The sequence below is a fragment of the Apis florea genome, unplaced genomic scaffold (genome assembly GCF_048593485.1).
Source record: "Apis florea isolate Af1SG1 unplaced genomic scaffold, ASM4859348v1 contig_2272_pilon, whole genome shotgun sequence".
Classification (NCBI taxonomy): domain Eukaryota; kingdom Metazoa; phylum Arthropoda; class Insecta; order Hymenoptera; family Apidae; genus Apis; species Apis florea.
Window position 1 is genome coordinate 7,530,827 of NW_028256549.1, and position 18,481 is coordinate 7,549,307.

At 27.9% G+C, this 18,481-nt stretch overlaps 1 protein-coding gene and 1 long non-coding RNA gene across 16 annotated transcripts in view; one reads left to right on the forward strand and one right to left on the reverse strand.

The window, feature by feature from the left end:
- The window catches only part of rdx (BTB/POZ and MATH domain-containing protein rdx), a 153,110-nt gene that overhangs the window by 101,860 nt on the left and 32,769 nt on the right, over positions 1-18,481 (reverse strand). For 6 of the 15 annotated variants that reach the window (XM_086902805.1, XM_086902800.1, XM_086902793.1 and 3 more), the window contains one exon: positions 1,762-1,865. The exons of the other annotated variants lie outside the window; for them this stretch is intronic. The gene's annotated coding sequence lies outside the window, so the exon portion shown is untranslated. The remainder of the gene's footprint in view (positions 1-1,761; positions 1,866-18,481) is intronic. 15 annotated transcript variants of the gene reach the window in all.
- Positions 5,667-9,854, forward strand: LOC147658470 (uncharacterized). The gene is made up of 2 exons (XR_015290629.1): positions 5,667-5,884; positions 8,799-9,854. It is a non-coding gene; the product is annotated as an uncharacterized LOC147658470 (long non-coding RNA).

Below are 18,481 nucleotides of genomic sequence, written 5' to 3' on the forward strand. Positions count from 1 at the left end.
TATGTATTCGTGTGAAAATTCATATAAAAATATGTTTCTCTGAAGAAAATATACCAAAATATTTCAAATTATTCTATAAGAATATGATAAAATATGTAATACAAATAATCTTTTTTAATATTAATATTTTATGATAAATATTAAAATATTATATATTATATATTTAACATTATCTAATATTATATTAAATTAATTATAATAAAGATTCCTTAATATCTTTATTTTATTTATTTTAATATATAGTAAAATCAATATACTTTTGAAGCTTCTTAAGCTAAATATTAAGAAAGAGGATATATATGTGACATAAATGCTTTTTACATGTAGGACACTAATATTTAATGAAACGTCATATAAAGATAGTAAAATATTTCTATTAATAAAATGAATAAATTCATGGAACACATATTTTTCAATAGTTCCACATCTAAATTGAATTTCACTTCTTTCCAATTAATTTTGATGCTGATTGTTCCATTGATTTCTAAATAACTTGTAGCTTTTAATATTTTGCGAAATTCAAAAACAAAATTAGGACATTAGGAAATTTCTATTCGAATCGAAATTATTCTACTTTTATTTATAATATAGCTTGAATTCATTTTAGAAAGGCTATTTCTTTTACACAATTGAATGAATTATTTTCAATGACACGTTGCACAATATTAACTATTATTGATGGTATTTTCTAGTCTCTCTTGGTTCACTTTCCAATGAAAAATCACCAGTTTCTACAAACTATATAACATCGAGCTATCATAACATTTATGTAACCTTTTAACACTGAATGTGTATTTCCATTAACTTTTGCGCCACTTTTCTCTCTCTCTCTCTATATATATATATATATTTTATATTTATATATAAAGATCATAAAACTATTCTAATGTTCTTTCATAATATCCTCAGGCTTAAAAAATTCTAAACTTAAAAAATGTTTATTATTGAATAAGGACAGAAGAACATACAAACATAAGAGGATAAATCTTTATAAATTAATCAATTTGTGAAAAGTTTAATATAAAAATATCCATTTATCCAAAGCAAATTTAAAAAACACGATCTCCTTTTATAATAGCCAAATAATCTACATTTCAATATCTCCTTTTTAATAATTATATAAAAATTATATAAAAGTTTTTAAGAAGATAAAGTAATGTAAAATAACGTTGGCAAAAGATCGTTAAATATTAATAACGAATTTTAATTACTTAAATATTTGGAAAAAATATTAAAGATTTCCTATTGTGACTACAGTTAATTCCAAAAGTGTAATTCAAATTGAATATTTAATATATTTTACAAAAAATTATACATCAGTAGAAAAAAATAACTCGATATTAACTTTTATATATATATATATATAATATACATATTTACTATATTTATCCTTCAATGATAAATTGTTTAAAAAATACAAAAAGAAAGTGACAAAGTCATGTAATAAAAACTAAGTAAAATAAAATATTTAGGAAATCGAATACTTTTGCGACCAAATGTAAGTAAGTATTCGTTTAACTGTCGCATTTTCTGCCCGCTTAACTGCCGTACGGTTATTTATTTAATTGCCCTCCAATTCCTAGAACCAAAAGTATACGTATACGTAGTTCCTTCCATAAATTTAAGATACGAAACACAAACGTTTTTTTTTTCCCTCTCTCGCTCACAAGAAATGGTTTTTCTCTCTTCGTTTTCCAGGAACCAGTGAAACAAGCGAAAACGAGCAAAAAAAAAACCGCCAACAATTCTGAGAACACCTACCTCCTCGGTATAATTGACGCGTCGATCCTGCGACAGTTAATCGGGCGCTATTGTATTTCCAACGGGCCAGACAACAACGTCATTTCCTCTCTTACCGATCGATTCTAAAAATAAATAAAAAAAAAAAAAAAATAGAAATAAAAAAACAGCGACAAAACTAAATCGCTAATAAGGATAAAATGTAGAGGAGGGGAGGGATGTGTGTGTATGCGTGTGTCGTGTGTAACTGTACAAGTCGTCGTAGCGTGGAAATTCGAACGAGGGTAATGGAAAATCGTGATAATGAGCACGACGAAGGAGGACAGGAGAGAGGAGTGGTGAGCCGAGGAGCAAGACATTGAAGAGATAGGATAGAGATAGGGAGGGGAAAGAAAGAAAGAGACAGATCTTCTCAAGTGATGCGACCCTGTTTCCAAACGGCGCACTATGTATTTGCATAGCGCACAAATACCATCGAGCAAGAACCGTCTTGAGATCGCTCGTAAATCACCAGCGCCACGGGGATGCTCCGTTTTCATTATCGAAAACGGTAGGAAATTAAAGAACTCTGGCCGTATATCGCCCCTCCCCTCCCCTTCCTCGCGTTGATAAGACAACGCGTTTCGTGGAATCGCGAAATGAAGAAATTAAATGTTTCTCTTTTAAGTAGTTCTAATTCTGTTTTTCTCTATTTCAATCTATTTTTTTCTCTCTCTCTCTTTCTCTATCGGATTTTGAAATTAATAGAATTAATACAAAGATTTAAAATAGACGAAAGATATGAGATTTTAATGTTGTAACGTAATGCGTTAAATTATAATAAATCATCTTTTACAATCGGGTCCTATGAGATCCTGATGATCGAATAGTCCATTTATTCGATAATATTATTTATTGGATATATAAGTATATTAATTAATATATCATAAAGAATTTCAGTAACATTTTAATTATAATATAGATATCATATATATCATATATCGCATGAATATAATAATATAAATATTCATTGTAGTATATAAAAATAATTATAAATTTACATCTTATATGTTGATATCTATATTATTAAATTAAAATATTATTGAAATATAATTTATAATTAATGATATTTAATGTAATATTAATATATTTAAAAAAAGTTAAAAACAATAAATGAAATTTATGCATAAATTTGATCATTTCATTCAAATTAATTTTTCTATATAATCACATTTATTAAAGTATTATAATTTGGCAATTGAGAATATATAAAATGTTGAGAGAAACATGCAAAGATAAATGACATTAAATGACATTAGCAATGTCGTGGATGATTATTTTAATATTTAAATAATTATTAGTAATATTATCATAATATTTTTAAAAAATATTAATCTGCACCTCAATTGATATCCAAATAATAAAAAAAATATATATATATATAAAATATATCTCGAATAAAACAGTATTTAATTCAAATATTCAACTGGAATAACTTGATAAAATGACTTGTTCTCAATTCCATCATCCAATATCATTATAACTCTTGCATCCCTAAAATTTGCCAAATATTTTAATAGTCACATCATCAATATTGTATCAGCATCCTTGTTAAACATCCTCCCACTTTTAACGAGAAATCGTTGCCAAAAAACATTCAACCAAGTCGTAAAATCACATTGCTTACACTTCTTGTTCCAATTCCAACGACTACTTAATCTCTAAGAAAATCAATCAACCGTCCTAATTTTTACGGATCTTATAAAACACATTATCATTGTTTTAAATATAAATAGATTTTTAAATAGATCAAATTCGAATCTTTTAAGGCAGTGGTTCTCAATCTCTTTTCATCAGCATTTTAAAAAAAATATATTTTTTTGGCATATTTTATAAAAAATTCCAATATTCTAAGATTCTAAAATCCATTACTTTTGTGACGAATTGAGTTTCGTACAATTGCATTAAAAAAAAAATAAGATTTTGCTCTTTTGAGACGCCATATCCTTTGGAAATCATTATTTTAGAATTTATATCTTTTTAACTTCTTCAAGATTAATAAGATATTATATCATTTTACAAGAATTTTACAATTTTTCTAATATCATCATAGTATAATATCATCAGAAGTGAAATATTTTTTAATGTAATAGTAAAAACTTTTAATAAGTAGAATATTAACATAACAATGAAATAACAATAAAAATAAAAATATTTATGATCCAATATTATTGTGGATTTTAAAAAGCGAAAAATTACTTATTGTGCTCTTTTATCAAATACTATAACCAGGAATACGTGTTACATCATATAAAATATATTCCATTGTTTATTTATTGTAAAATAAGGTTATGTTTTATCAAAACTCCAATTTAAAAAATTGGAAAAATGAAAAATAAGAACGTACAAAAATGAATCATTAGGAATAATTTTACTGATTTATAAATATATGTGTATATATATATTGAATTGAATTAAATTTGATCCCATCATTAAGCGTAGATATTTTCTTACAGCCGGAATGAATACACAATTACCAATTTACACGCCCACTTTTCTCGTATAGAAAACATATAACGAATAGCCAGAACGTTGGAATAGAAAACGTTTGAATGGAACCAATGCGAGAACTGCTCTTACTCAGAATTCAGAGACAGGCTTCCGTGTCACGGTGTGGCACACGCGAGGATTCAATTACACGTTGAGATGAGGGAATCTCGCGTGACGTGCAAATACGAGACCGGCCGTGGTTCTCCGTCAGACGATTATGATATTTAGGGGTAGGAAGATCGTAAAATCGATCGATAGTTAAAAAGCATATTTTTGAGATGACAAAGAAGTTGATAGAAATATGAGAAATACGAGACTTTAATATATATCTTAATTAAAATATATATCGTGTGAAGATATTTTAAAATTTTTTTTAATCTTGTTATTTTGTTAAAAGATTGTCCTTTGTGATATTTGAAAATATGTTGAAATATTTGAAAATTGAAAAAAAGAAAAATAAAAACTTAAAAAATTAGATCAAAGCAGAATATGTTAACTAAAGAGACAATATTGAGTTTATAAAATTATTTGTATATTTGGATTAATGTAAATTTGTGAATTTTAATTTAGAAATATAATTGGTACAAAAATTATTTCACAAATAATTAATTTTAATGCTTGATAATTAATGTATACGCGCTGAACAATTAATGCAAATGCAAGAGACAAAATTCAAATTATAATATTCGATTATGTATCATCTCATCGTATTGTAAATTTTATTATATACACGATTAATATTTTCACATTTTTACATTAATTAAGAATATAAAACGCGACATATAATTAACACGATACGTATATTAAGAAATAATTCCATGTAATAATTCTCGAGTAATAATTAATGATTCTTCAAATTAATTCCAAAAAAGCCATAAAAATTAATAAATCAATTTACCTCGTTACACCATTCTTCCTAATACAAGAACGACATAACCTTATAATACAAAGAAAAAGAAAAGAGAGAAAAAAGAAAAAGCAAAAAAAAAAAAAAAAAAAAAAGAAAAGAAAAAAAAAAAGAAAAATTAATCATCACCAAACTTTACACGATTAAAACCCATGTCATAAAGACGCAGGAAACCCGTCGTTAAATACACGGAGGAGATAGCGGCCTTAGCGGCAGTTCCGGGGTCGCGAAACGGGGAAAGTGAAGATCCACGTGGACATGACGGAAGCAGAGGGAAAAAAAGGCGGCGCGGGATTATCGCGTGGAAACGCGGGTTCCGTCGACTCGCTACCGAGACAAGGTATCGAGTGGCGGCCTATTTGATCGAGGAGGTGGGAAATGGACGCCGCGTAGTGGGGGTAGCGATAGGTGGAGGGGATAACGGTAAGGAGAAGAAGTGGGGGAAAAAGGTAAGAGAGGGCAGGTAGGCGCGTGCCACTTAGCCCACCAAGAAACGCGGTCATAGCCTCGGCACGTCTGACTCGTCAGCTTGATCGGCCCGCTCGGAGCCAAGCACATCGTTCCATGTCGAACCTTTCGGTGCTCGGAAAGTTCTCGTGAATCCTTTTTTTTTTCTTCTCGCCCACGCAGCGCATGACTGGAAATAATTGGAAGCTTCCCTGTGGGCATTGTTTGGATCGTGCATCTCGCGGGATGGTTGAACAAGAGGTTAGGTATAGGATAATATAATGATGGCCGTGGATTCCTAACCTGTGGATCACAAAACCTCAAAGGAGATAAGATAATTTTTGAGGATTTGGTTATTTTTGCTCGTACCGGAAATTTTATTTACACATTTAATTAACGAAACATCGTTTATTATACGATATAGATATATAGAAATAGAATAGATGGAAATTACTTGTTTCCCATTGAAAATATTAACGATTTCTTTTTTATTTCCATTAATTCATCATTAACAATATATAATTATAACGTAGAAAAAGATCAAAATTGTTTTCAAAAAATTTGATTATTACAAAAAAAGATTCCTCTATGTATTATAAATACATGATTTTGAGAAGAAATGGATTTTTTATGAATTTTGAATAGAATTAATATATACTGAAAATAAATATTCAGTGAAAATCTGTTTTTATATGTAATAGCACCTTTAATGTATAATATATGATCTATATAAACATATTATTAATTATTATTACATTTTTTAAATTAGTATTGAGATAATATAAGCTTAAATATTTTTATTATAATTTTCTCTAGCTGAATTTTTTCCAATTTCATCTTCATAATATATAATATTTCAAAAGAATTACTATCTATGAATAAAAATATGTGTAATCGAAAGAAATTACTAAAAATATTTATATTAATCTTTGTAAATGATTTTGGAGAAAGTGATTAGTAGTGACAACATTGACCACAAGATGGAAGCTCTCTGCAGGTAATCGACCAAGACATAATTAATAGCCATAGACCAGCTTTGAAAGGATCCTTGTATATAAAAATAGAAGATGTGGGAATGGACTCGAATTAATAGTACCGATGACTACCTATCCTTTCACGATGCCTTGAAACACCGAATCAAATATCTCTTAGTAGAATATATAAAAATAAGGAACAGAAGAATAGAATTTTTATTTACTTTAATTCTTAATATAATATATATAAATTAATTATAGCATAGATGTTGTATGTATCTATGTATATGCCTAATAAATTAATAAATTATAATAATTAATATAATGAATAATTTAAAATCTAGTTCTACTGTACAAATTCATAAAATTTTACATATATATTATGTATTAAATCATAAAGTTATACAATGATATAATATCCAATTGCAGAAAATTTTAATTAAACAATCTTTTGCCAATGAATTTAAACGAGAATTTCTACTAACCGGATAAATTTACATAACCTTTTCTGATGTGAATTTTATTTAATAACAAAGTATATTAAGAAGTTTTAATTTAAAACTATCAAAAATCATTGGCGAATTAATGAATTCTTATTACCATCTTCTATATAAATTTTGTTTAATGACAAAATTAAGTTATCAAAGATTATATTAAAGTATCAAGATTTGATAGTTTTATTTTAAAATTATTAAAATCATTGATGAATCAATAAATCGATAAACTCATTACATAATTTATATCCTATATACAACTTTGTTTGATAATAATTAGAAAAAATACTATTTTTAATTAAAATATCTTCTACACTTTACTTGATAAATTAAAATTCATTTAAATCATTAACAAAGTGTGTTATATTCTCAATCTGCCATTTTAATAATTAAAGAGTGAATCAAAAGAGCACAATCCCGACAGAAAAATAGCAAAACGAAACAAGCTTTGAGGCCAAAGAGAAATACCACTCAAGTCCACTCTCTCTGTATCTTTTCTTTCTATTATTTTCACGCGACACGCGCTATCTCCTCCATCGTTATATATTAAAAGATCGAAATAAAGAATAGAACATCGTCTTTTTTTCCTTCCTTAAATTCCAACTGATCGTATCTAAATTCTTCTTGACCTGCAAGCTAGAGAGAAACCAGAATTTACTTCGCAGCATGTTAACACGCTTCTTTCAGCTCGTGAAACGGGATTACTCGTTGGCCGACTACGTATACATAAGACATCGCGATGGAAACGCGAGTTTTCTGTGAAAAAGAAAAATTTAGACACGATTTATGCTTCTCTGAATACAAGTTTTCGTCGAAAGAAACTGAGTGGATCTTTTTATACGCGTCCAAGCGTAAATCTCTTCATTCGCGGAGGATGCGTCCGGATTTATCCACGAGCGGGATACAGATACGCGTCCTGTAAAACTCTTAACATCTGGTGCATTAGTATCGTTGAATGATTTCGCGTCAACACCTCTTTTTCGTTTCATTGGATTCTCATTTCATTCGTTTTCTTGATTTGTTTTTTTTTTTTTCTTTTATTTTATCAAATGTAACATAAACAACTCGAATTTGTCTTGTATTTGTTACGGAGAGTGAAATATGGTAGATGTACATATGTAAAACATGTCAGATTTACATTTGTACATTTATAATTTTATTACAGTACGAAGATGGATGTCAATTTAATGAATTGATTGTGTAATAGATTTTATTCTATTATATATAATGGAATAAAAAAGAATATATTATTCACTATTTTTAATAATGTAATAATGTAATAAAAATAATGTATATTAAGAAACACACTCTGCATTTAAATTTATTTTCATAAAACATAATATTAATATTTTCACATTAACTGAAGAAAAAGAAAATTAAAATTTGTCATTCTTTACATTTTAATCCAATCTAAATTCAATTAATTATATATCCAATCCATTTTTAATCCATCATTAAATATCCACATGTATCTACAAGAATCAAAATCTACTTGACTTAATTTAATTCACCATTCCTCTATTAATAATCCCACACTAAAATAAATTTCTTATTAAGAAACATACCTGTTAACACAATAAATATATTTTCGATTACACAATATTCCTGCCAAACGAAAAAGATCTAAAATAAAAGAAAAATAAAGTAAAAGATCTAAAACCTAACCTATACACTTATTTAGATAAACTTCTCTCGCTTCATTTCCAGTTTAAAAACTTCCATTTGCAAAAGACTGGTGCAAAAATAGCCGAGATTTTGTTGGAAGATGAAGGCAACTCGAAAGAAAAAAGAAGGTGAATATCGGTAGAATCTGTGTAACTTGGCGTTATTGAAAAAGGGACGAAAAACGCGACACAGGACGGAGCATGCGCAGCTGGCTGCGTAACGAAGTTGAAGATCGGCAAAGTGGCCCAGGGGCGTAACCAGCGGTGGATCAAGAGGGAGAAAGAGAGAAACAGAGAGAAAAGATTACTATCGCGGAGAAGGTTCGACGATGGACGAGAGAAGGTCGCCGATTTCACGAGCTCTTTTACGGGCCGGCGACGACGATGGGTTGCCCCCGAAACCCTCATACCTCGATGCGCCGAGGTAGAGAGATATCTCCTTTTCCGCGGTTTTCTCTAATTGAACTAGTTCTCTCTGCCTCGTCGTCCACGTTTCGAGGACCGAGGTGACGCGAGGCCACTGATTCCAATCAGTTGTTAATCTTATATAGAGTGATCTCTTCTCACAATTTTATATTTACTACGAATAAGGTTAATCTAAGATTAATCTTTCTAGAGAGAGAGAGAGATATTGTATGTATCGAATATAAAAAAAAAAAAATAGGAGTTTCTTTATATTTATGAAATAAATATTTTAATACGTGATATATAATAATTTCTTCTTATGAATTATCAGAGCTTTGACAATGAAATTAATTTTTAGAATCCTAGATTAAAGATAGAAGAAGAAAAACTATTTTCTTTCAATATTTTATATTCTATATTTATAGAATAAATATTAATGAATATAAATTATTTGATATTAAAGTAAAATATTTAATATGAAATACTTATAATTTTTATATTTTATGTTAGAAGTATAGAATTGTAATAATTAATATAGAATATATTTATAATATAGAATTACTCATAATTCTTTCATTACAAGGAATTTTGTTGTGTAAATATTTTACGAATGTAACAAAGTTTTTTAAATTAAGAGAAAAAGAAGAAAAAACAAAAAAAAAAAGAAAAAATAAATAAAAATTCTAATATAAAACTTTATTCTTTGATTTTTTTCTAAAAAGTTTTTCAATTATAACGACAAATAATACCTTATTGTAATTCAATTTTAACTTCAAAACTTTCCTATTTTTTTTTTTTTTTTTTTTGAATTTCATAAATTATTAGATTATATGTTCTATTAAGAATTTCTATCAATAAAAGAAAACTTTCGTGTTGAATATTCAATCATTCTCCATTTGTCGACGTGTACGGCTTGAAAATGTGAATTTCGACGTCACGTTGAAAAGCAAGGAGAGGAGCAGGCTTGGCTTCCTCCTAGGCGAAAGTGTTTTCCAGGAGGTGAAAGCATCAGGGTCGAAACTTCAATGTCTCGGTGTTAACCGAGGCGCAAAGGTGAAATCGGAATAATTGGACACGGAAAACGGTGTGTCCAGGGTCGAGAGTTCTGGCATCTTTTGTTTTTCGTTTAAAAATTAGATAATATCCAGACAAATGATGCGATCTTGTTATGATCTCTAAATATTTTAGCGAATTTGTATTTATTTAATTATATGCAAAATAATAATTATTTAAAAATTATATGCGAAATATTTTTGAAAAATATCTCTTATTTCGAATATGAAACTTGCTAAAAATCAATGATGAATATTATTGCGATCTCTGATGCATTTAACGATATAGAAATATATATATATATATAGATTTGATTTAATTCGATTCGAGATTAAGTTATCGAGTTAATTTTTATATTTCGGAATTATATGCATAAATATAATATTGTATGGAAAATCATAACACTGAATCTCTGAAATATCATTTTGGGACATCAAAAATTTTTCACGTTTTTGAGAGTTTTTTCGATATTAATAAATAAACTTCAAATATATCGATGAATTCATAAATACGACTTGAGTATTTATAATTTTATTGATTATTTCAACACTTTATTGACTCCATCAGTCGAGTTAATGGCTGTAAACAAATGCACACGAGTATAATAACATGAAATTCGATTATATGGATTAACCGTATGCATTATCTATAGTCACAAATTTGAGTTTATGTTAGATTACGGTTAAATATCAGTTAAGCTTAAGTTACGATGAAATTTGAGTTTGGCTTAAGTTATGGTTAAATTTGCATTTAAATCTGTATTACATTTAGATTAAATTTCCACGTCAAATGGAAATTAAATTAATTATTTCGATAATATATTCAGCAATTGGACAGCAAAAAATAAAATGACAACTAAAAGTTAACATATTACACATTATAGATTTACATATAGATTAAAAATTATTATTTTAAAATTCAACTTTATTTTTTTATTTAATCATCTTATAGAATGCATAAGACAAAGTCAATTTTCGGTATTCCAAAACCTAATTGATTTGCCATTCAATTTTAAAAAAATTAAATGAAAAATATTTAACGCGACTCGTAGCCTCTGTTCATACTCAAAGATTCATTACGAGGAGAGAAAAAGAGAAGGAGGGTGGGGAGGGAGGGGGGAAAAAAAGAAATGAGACACACAGAAACTTTCTCGACCGACTGAAATTGCTCCGTGAGACGAGTATGGGTGTCGACACGGCACCAAACGTAAAGAGAGAATAAACGGACGTGTTTGATCGTGGCCATAGAGAATGAACGGCATTAACAGTAACGTAATCGGTCCCTCTCCCGTGTTCGTATATCTTTTCGAAGACGAGGCGATGTCCTACATTTGTGGCACGAGGCTCCCACCGTGTCTGGTTGCCCCTCTTTTCCACTGGTTCCTGGCCCCGGTTATATTTAGTCGATATTTCATCCGTTTCACGCCGAAGCCGGTTAAAGCTGATTATTGCGCCAGGTCGAGGTGGCCGTTCAAAGAGGACGAGTTTTTTTTCGATATCTCTGCGATACGCTTATCTTGAAACGAAACAAATCCTATGACCGTCGTACGATCTCTGATCGTGGTGATATAGGGTACAATATGAGATGGCTACGTGGATTTGTTGAAGTTAAGTTAATGAATTAATAATTGTAGTTAAACTACGTTTAAGAATGTTATTAATGGTTAAATTCAAATATTAATTATCAATAAATTGCGAATATATTTGTGAAAAATCAAATTTTTATTAATACAATTAAAGAAATTAGTTAGAAAGAGATAATGCGTTTTACATATCAAATATTTTGTATTTTCTTTTTTCTTTTCATTTTATAATTTATTCTGTAATTTATAGATTTTAATAATCTGTTTTAATTATTAATCTTTGTATCTTGGAGTCGTATATATAAATATTATGGCATGAAAATTGTATTTCTTGTTTTTATTTTTAATTTTTAGATATAGAATTTAATAGTGAAATAATTTTATTATTTTCAAATTATATACAATATTGTACACTTTCTAATATATATATATATTCTATTATCCAATAATTTTTGTCTCCAAAATTTTTATCTTCAAAAATCAAACTTCAATCATCACAATCAATTATTATAAATCAATTTTTAAATTTTCAAAATAATACATAACTAAATCCTATAAGTTTCAATGAATAAGGAATGGTTATGAGAATTTAATTTTGAATTGTTAAGTTGAAATAAAATTTGAGATAGAATTAATAATTGTAATTAGTGTATTTGACAATATTAATAGAATACTTTGAATCTGATTAAAAAAGCAATTATCAATTATGATATTATAATATGAAATTATCGTATCACCAAATATAAAATAATAAATTATTTATTTTTATATCCACTCATAAATTGTTCAATCTTCATTGTACTGTTGTATTTATAAGATATTACATTATAAATAGAAATTTTATCAAACTATCCTGCAACTTTAACCTCATCAAACAACAATAATACATATTTATACACATATGCATGTATTTGCTGCGTGTTGAGATCAGAATAAGCGAAAAGTTAATCAGATTAAGGTTCCTGCTTATCTGTGAATACTCTTACCGGAACAAGAACAACCAGCCCACCACTGATCACAACTTCTATACATTGCGTGTATACGATACAGAAAGTGGGGAGCACTATCTTCATTCTCCTGTGTCCCTCCCACTGAGAGACATTGCTCTCGATAGAACGAGAACGCAGGTGACGGGTCACCGGCAGGCTATTTACCTACTTTAACCTCGCGCCTACTTCAACCGTTGACCTAAAGTAAAGTCTGATCCTTTTGTTGCCTCTATTTTGACCGTGTGGGCGGCAAGACACAAACTCCCTATGCTTCGGAGAGACGAGTCATTTCATTGGTCCGTGGTAACTTTCGGGATTGGCTGAATTTAACGGTGAATAGGTGACTATTGGAAGAAGAATCATGCGATAGGGACTTTCTATCTATTGATTTTTAGTTGATGAAAAATTAATAGAAGAATAAATTGAAAATTAATTAATAATATAATTTAATATTTACATTATATTTATAAATTTGAGAATTGATTTATTAAATATTATTGTGTTTAGAAACTTGCCTATTAAAGATTTTTATTCGTTTGATGAGATTTGATGAAAAAGGTTAATTGTGAATTGGTGAAGTATTGAAAGAAGGATATGAAATTATGATTAAAAATTTAGTTTTGTATATAAAATTTTTTTGAAAATTAATACCTATTAAAGATTTTTGATTCTGTTAGTGGAATAGAGAGAATTTCTAGTGATTGATTTTTAGCTTCATACAATAGTTCTAAATTTTGAAGATTGTATTCGAAGCTATTATATTTAAAATTTAATATTAGTTATGGATTGATAGAATATTGATAGAAGGATAATGATAAATAATGATTGAAAATTTAATTATAACTTGATACATGATATTTTTAAATTTAAAAACTTATTTAGAGTTTTTTTAGAACATTAAGAACATTTTCATTTGACAAAGAGATTCTTTGTGATTTAATAAAGTATTGAGGAAAACAGATATTGATCTATTTTATTAAAGATTTGCTTGTTAATGATTTTTATTTAGTGATATAAAAATAGTTACAATAGAATTCTATCTGCTCTTTCATCACACAATGCTTCCAAATTTTTTGAATTGCATATGGTCAAATAACAATACAATAACTATACAAATTAATAATTATATTTCAATTTGAATCAATTTATCAATAATAAATAAAAATAAATTATCAACATTTAATTTATATCAATATATAAGACAAAACAAAAATTCCAAACAATTAAATTAAGGGAAGTATCCACATTGATGCTACGATATTATCTCACTGAAAAATCCATAATCGATTCTATTGCATCATCAATGTTTCCATGACGAGTCCGGATTCATTAATATCGAAACAGATGATCTGATACACTGAATGACTTATCGAAAGATGCCAGAAAGTTGACTCTATTACACCGTGTTACAATCTTTCTCCCTCTCTCTACGCGCATTAAGTCACCTGTGTTCATTATCTCGATAGACGATAGGTCCGCACGAGTGCGATTCACGGTTTTTCTTTTTTTTTTTTTCAATTCAACGTAGCGGTATCGACGAACTTTATGCCAACGATGCTGGCCTGGTTTCGTTGTTAAAGCTGCCTCCTAGATACACAAACTATTAATCTGTTAACCTACCTGCCAGCCAGCGGCCGCTTACGATCGCCATGTACTCGTATCGACCGACGAGAAAACTACGATCCTCGGGCTGATGGTTAAGAAAATTGTTCCATTGTTGTTATTTAGAAGAAAAAAATTGCGCTTGAGCAAGTAAAACATGAAATTATAATTACTTATTGTATTTTTCTTCCTAATTTTTCGAGTAATTATCAATATTATCCTTTGAATTTAGAATATTTGAATAGATTTCTAAATCGTTATAGTTAAAAATAATAAGAATGAGAGAAATTCGAAGAATGATTATTAAATTATTTTAATCCATTTCGATCAACTAGCAAAAAAACTGAAAATCTTTGGATATGAAAAATTATTTATATGTAGTTTGAACTTTTCTATATTTTAAATATAAAAAGTAACAAAGACAATAATTACATAGAGACGAAGTATAATTTATATTTGAAAATTCCCGCTCAAAACCTCGTATTTCTTTTTGACAAAATTCAAAAACGTTTGAAAGATTTATTCGATCAAAGATCTTTCAAATCAATAATAAGAATATTCTTCTAAAACGATATTCACAGAATCTGTGATATATAAATAGTTTCTTCAAAATTATAAAATCTTGATTGACTAGCGCAGTATCAAACTCATAGTACATACAAAAACATTCTTTAACCAATAGAAGAATAAACAAAACGAAAAAAACTTCAAGTTGATTTCTTTGATTCAAAGATTGATTTCCGAATCAAATTTTTTTTAATTTCTTCTTACAAATGCACCCCTTTAAAATCAATTTCGGATATATAACTTGACGTGAAGATTAAATACCTGGAAACTAACCTCAAAAGAGCTTTCTAGCGCTATATCGCAATCGTATCCAAGTCCAATACGGTGTTTTATCACCGGTGTCCGCTCGAAAAATTCGGAAAGTAGGTTTCGTCTCTGTTTAATTAAGCTGGGACGTACGTTCTAAAACGATAATTCACTATGTCGCGGGCCACGAGGTATCAGGCGAAAGAGTTTCTCTCACAAACGGGGTTACTGTTCGCTGGTACGAGCACGGCAGGCCGACACAACCGCGAAATGTAGTTCATTTAATTACGAACGGATCTCGAGCACGAAAATCTACGGGATTTTAAATTGCGGCGAGAGGAGGGCGTTTCTTTTTCGAAATGGAAACGTTTAAAAGTTCTTTTCAACTCTTTAAACGTGAAGAACGTGGTTTGTCTCTATTCATAACGCGAGATCATAAAAGTTGTCGTGAAAGTGGTGTTAGAAATACTGCTTTATTATTTCAATTATAATGATCCGAATTTCAAGATTATCTACGCGTGAATTTTAGGTAAATTTCAATTCTCTGAAAATATTCTGTTTACGTATACTTTTGTATTTAACAAGTTACTGAGCATTTAATATGCAATATTTTCCAAGAGATATATGTTCTTAAGAAGCGTTATGATACTAATTAATCATTTGCATTGTAAGGAAATATTATATTTTAATAATTATAATATAATTGTTTGTTTTAATCAGTTATGTAAATAATAATAACGTGTAATTGGTGAAAAATGTAAATCACAGCCATATTAAGATGTGAAAAATATATTAGGATGATAAACACAATTTTAATAGGCTATATAAAATTTTTTTTAATATAAAAAATGAATGAAGAAAATAAAAATGTAAAGGACAAAGATTATTTTTTAATATACAAAAAAATATATGATTTAACATGGATAGTTTAATTTTTCATATTTTATAAGATTACACGATTTACAATTAAATAAAGAAATGGTTAGAAAAGAAAATATTAAATATATATTAAGAATTTCTTAAATTAAAAGATTAAAAAAACAAATTAATCTTATATATATAAATAATCATTAATAAGTTTGTGCTAAAAATTAACAAATGCCCGAAGTTATATATTGTTTTTCTATTTTAAAAAAATTATTTCGTTCAAGACGAGTCAGAAATTTAACCAAATATTCTGAGTACACTGTATCACATCTTTCGTGTAAAGCACAGAGTTAAAAGTGCAAACAGTAAATTAAAACTGTAATTTTCAATTCGCATAAAACTGGACTTAGATACGCGCTTAGGTCAGGGACAGAACAACAGATCGATCAGATCGAACACTGCACTGTGTGCAAGGTCTGACTTGTAATACACGCACGTTCAAGGAGGAGAATAGTATATGCTGCTTACATGTTGCATTGATTGAAATCAATTAAACGTTACAATTCGGTTGAAATTCGTTAAAGATTCGACGAATGGTTGTAACGTAAATAGAAAAGAAAAAAAACTTTTTTCATCTTTCGCGGGCAAAATCGCGCAGTTGGTACATTATGGAGACGAATTCACTAGCGTATATAAGTTACTAGATATTTTGGTGAATTTTAAATATTGAAATAAGCTTATATAGTAAAAGTTGAAAATGGCGATATATTTAAATTCAATTTTCAATAAATTTATATTTATTCATTATCCATTTTTATCGAAAGACCAAAATCAGATATTTTCTCAGAAACATCGAAGTGCATTCAAGAATTTTTCATATGTAATTTTTCTCTTCAACTATTCTATCACTATTTTAATACTTATATAATGAAATTGAATTTCCTCAAACACTTGAAAATTCAATTTACTCTTTTACGAAGAATTTTTTCGTTATCTTCATGTTAGATATTTTTACATAACACTTTATACAAGAATAGAAATAAGAAGATAGGGAAAATTAGATATGAAGTTTGTATTAAATTTTTTCATTCGATTTTCATTTCCATTTTCGCACAGAATTTTTATCACTGTTACACGCGAGACACTTAAATGCAATAAAGAAAAGTACAGAAGGTGAGCAAGCCAGATCGAAAATTCAAATCTAATTCTCTCAAACTTCAATTTTGTTCTCTAGGGTAAAAACTTTCCGATTCTATCATCGCTAAATAACATCTTTCATAAAAACAAGCAAATATTTGTTTTGTAAATGTCAAAAACTGCAAAGTCAGATATCCAAACCTGATTTTCTCGAAGATTTCGAAACTCAATTTCTCCTTTGTCGCGTGGAATAGCCTATCCTATGATTAGTTAATTCTTAACATACTAAAGAAAGATTACAGTTGGAAAAAGGTTTGACTCAAGACAAGTCACGTCAAAATGTTTATTTTTAATTTAAATAAATTACAAAAATAAGATAAAATAAGTTAATAGTTAAATAGTTTTTTAAATAATTAAAAAAATTAAATTAAAATAAATGATATTTATTAAAATCGATAAAGGCTTTTTTCGATAATTTCGAAATAATTTAAGAAAACATTTTATAACTATATCGAATACTTGAATATTTTTGAAAAATCTTGTGAATCAAGTAATTTATTTTAAAGCAAAATTCTTATTTCTTAACTTGTGAAATTGAATTATGAATTCAATTGAGATTCCTAACAATTTTATTAAAAATGAGACATATGATTTTCAATTTTGTACAATTGCAAGTACTGTAAAACTATTATTAATTAATTATTTCTTCTTTGATGTATAATTAAAATATAAATTTCATTTTTTAAATCATAAATTATGTGTTGTTTCTTTATTTGTTGGATTAAAATATTAAAATTTAATTTTTACAATTTAAACAATGAACAGAAAACAACTTTTTTTTTTTAAAAAAATATGAAAATCAAATTTAATTCACCATCTAATTGAAATTCATAATTCAATTAAAATCCTTGTTCATATTTCAATTCATAAAAGTTCACAACTTTATAACAGATTATATCTTTACCATTTATGTAATAATGTGTAATGTATAATCCCGTTAAAAAATTCCTCTAGAAAATTTAAATTTACAGAAGAAAAAAAAAAAAACTTTATGCTCATAAAGAATATAGCACGAAATCATCGTACGTCTTTTCATGTAGTTCATAATACTACAATATATAATAATAATAAATTATAATAAATTAAGCATAATATCAATACGTATTACTTATAATAAATAAATAACATTGTGAATCGATACATATGTATCTGTATTTTCTCCACTTCAATCAACAACAAGAATCGTATACGACGCAACTCTCTCAATTGTTGCCCAAT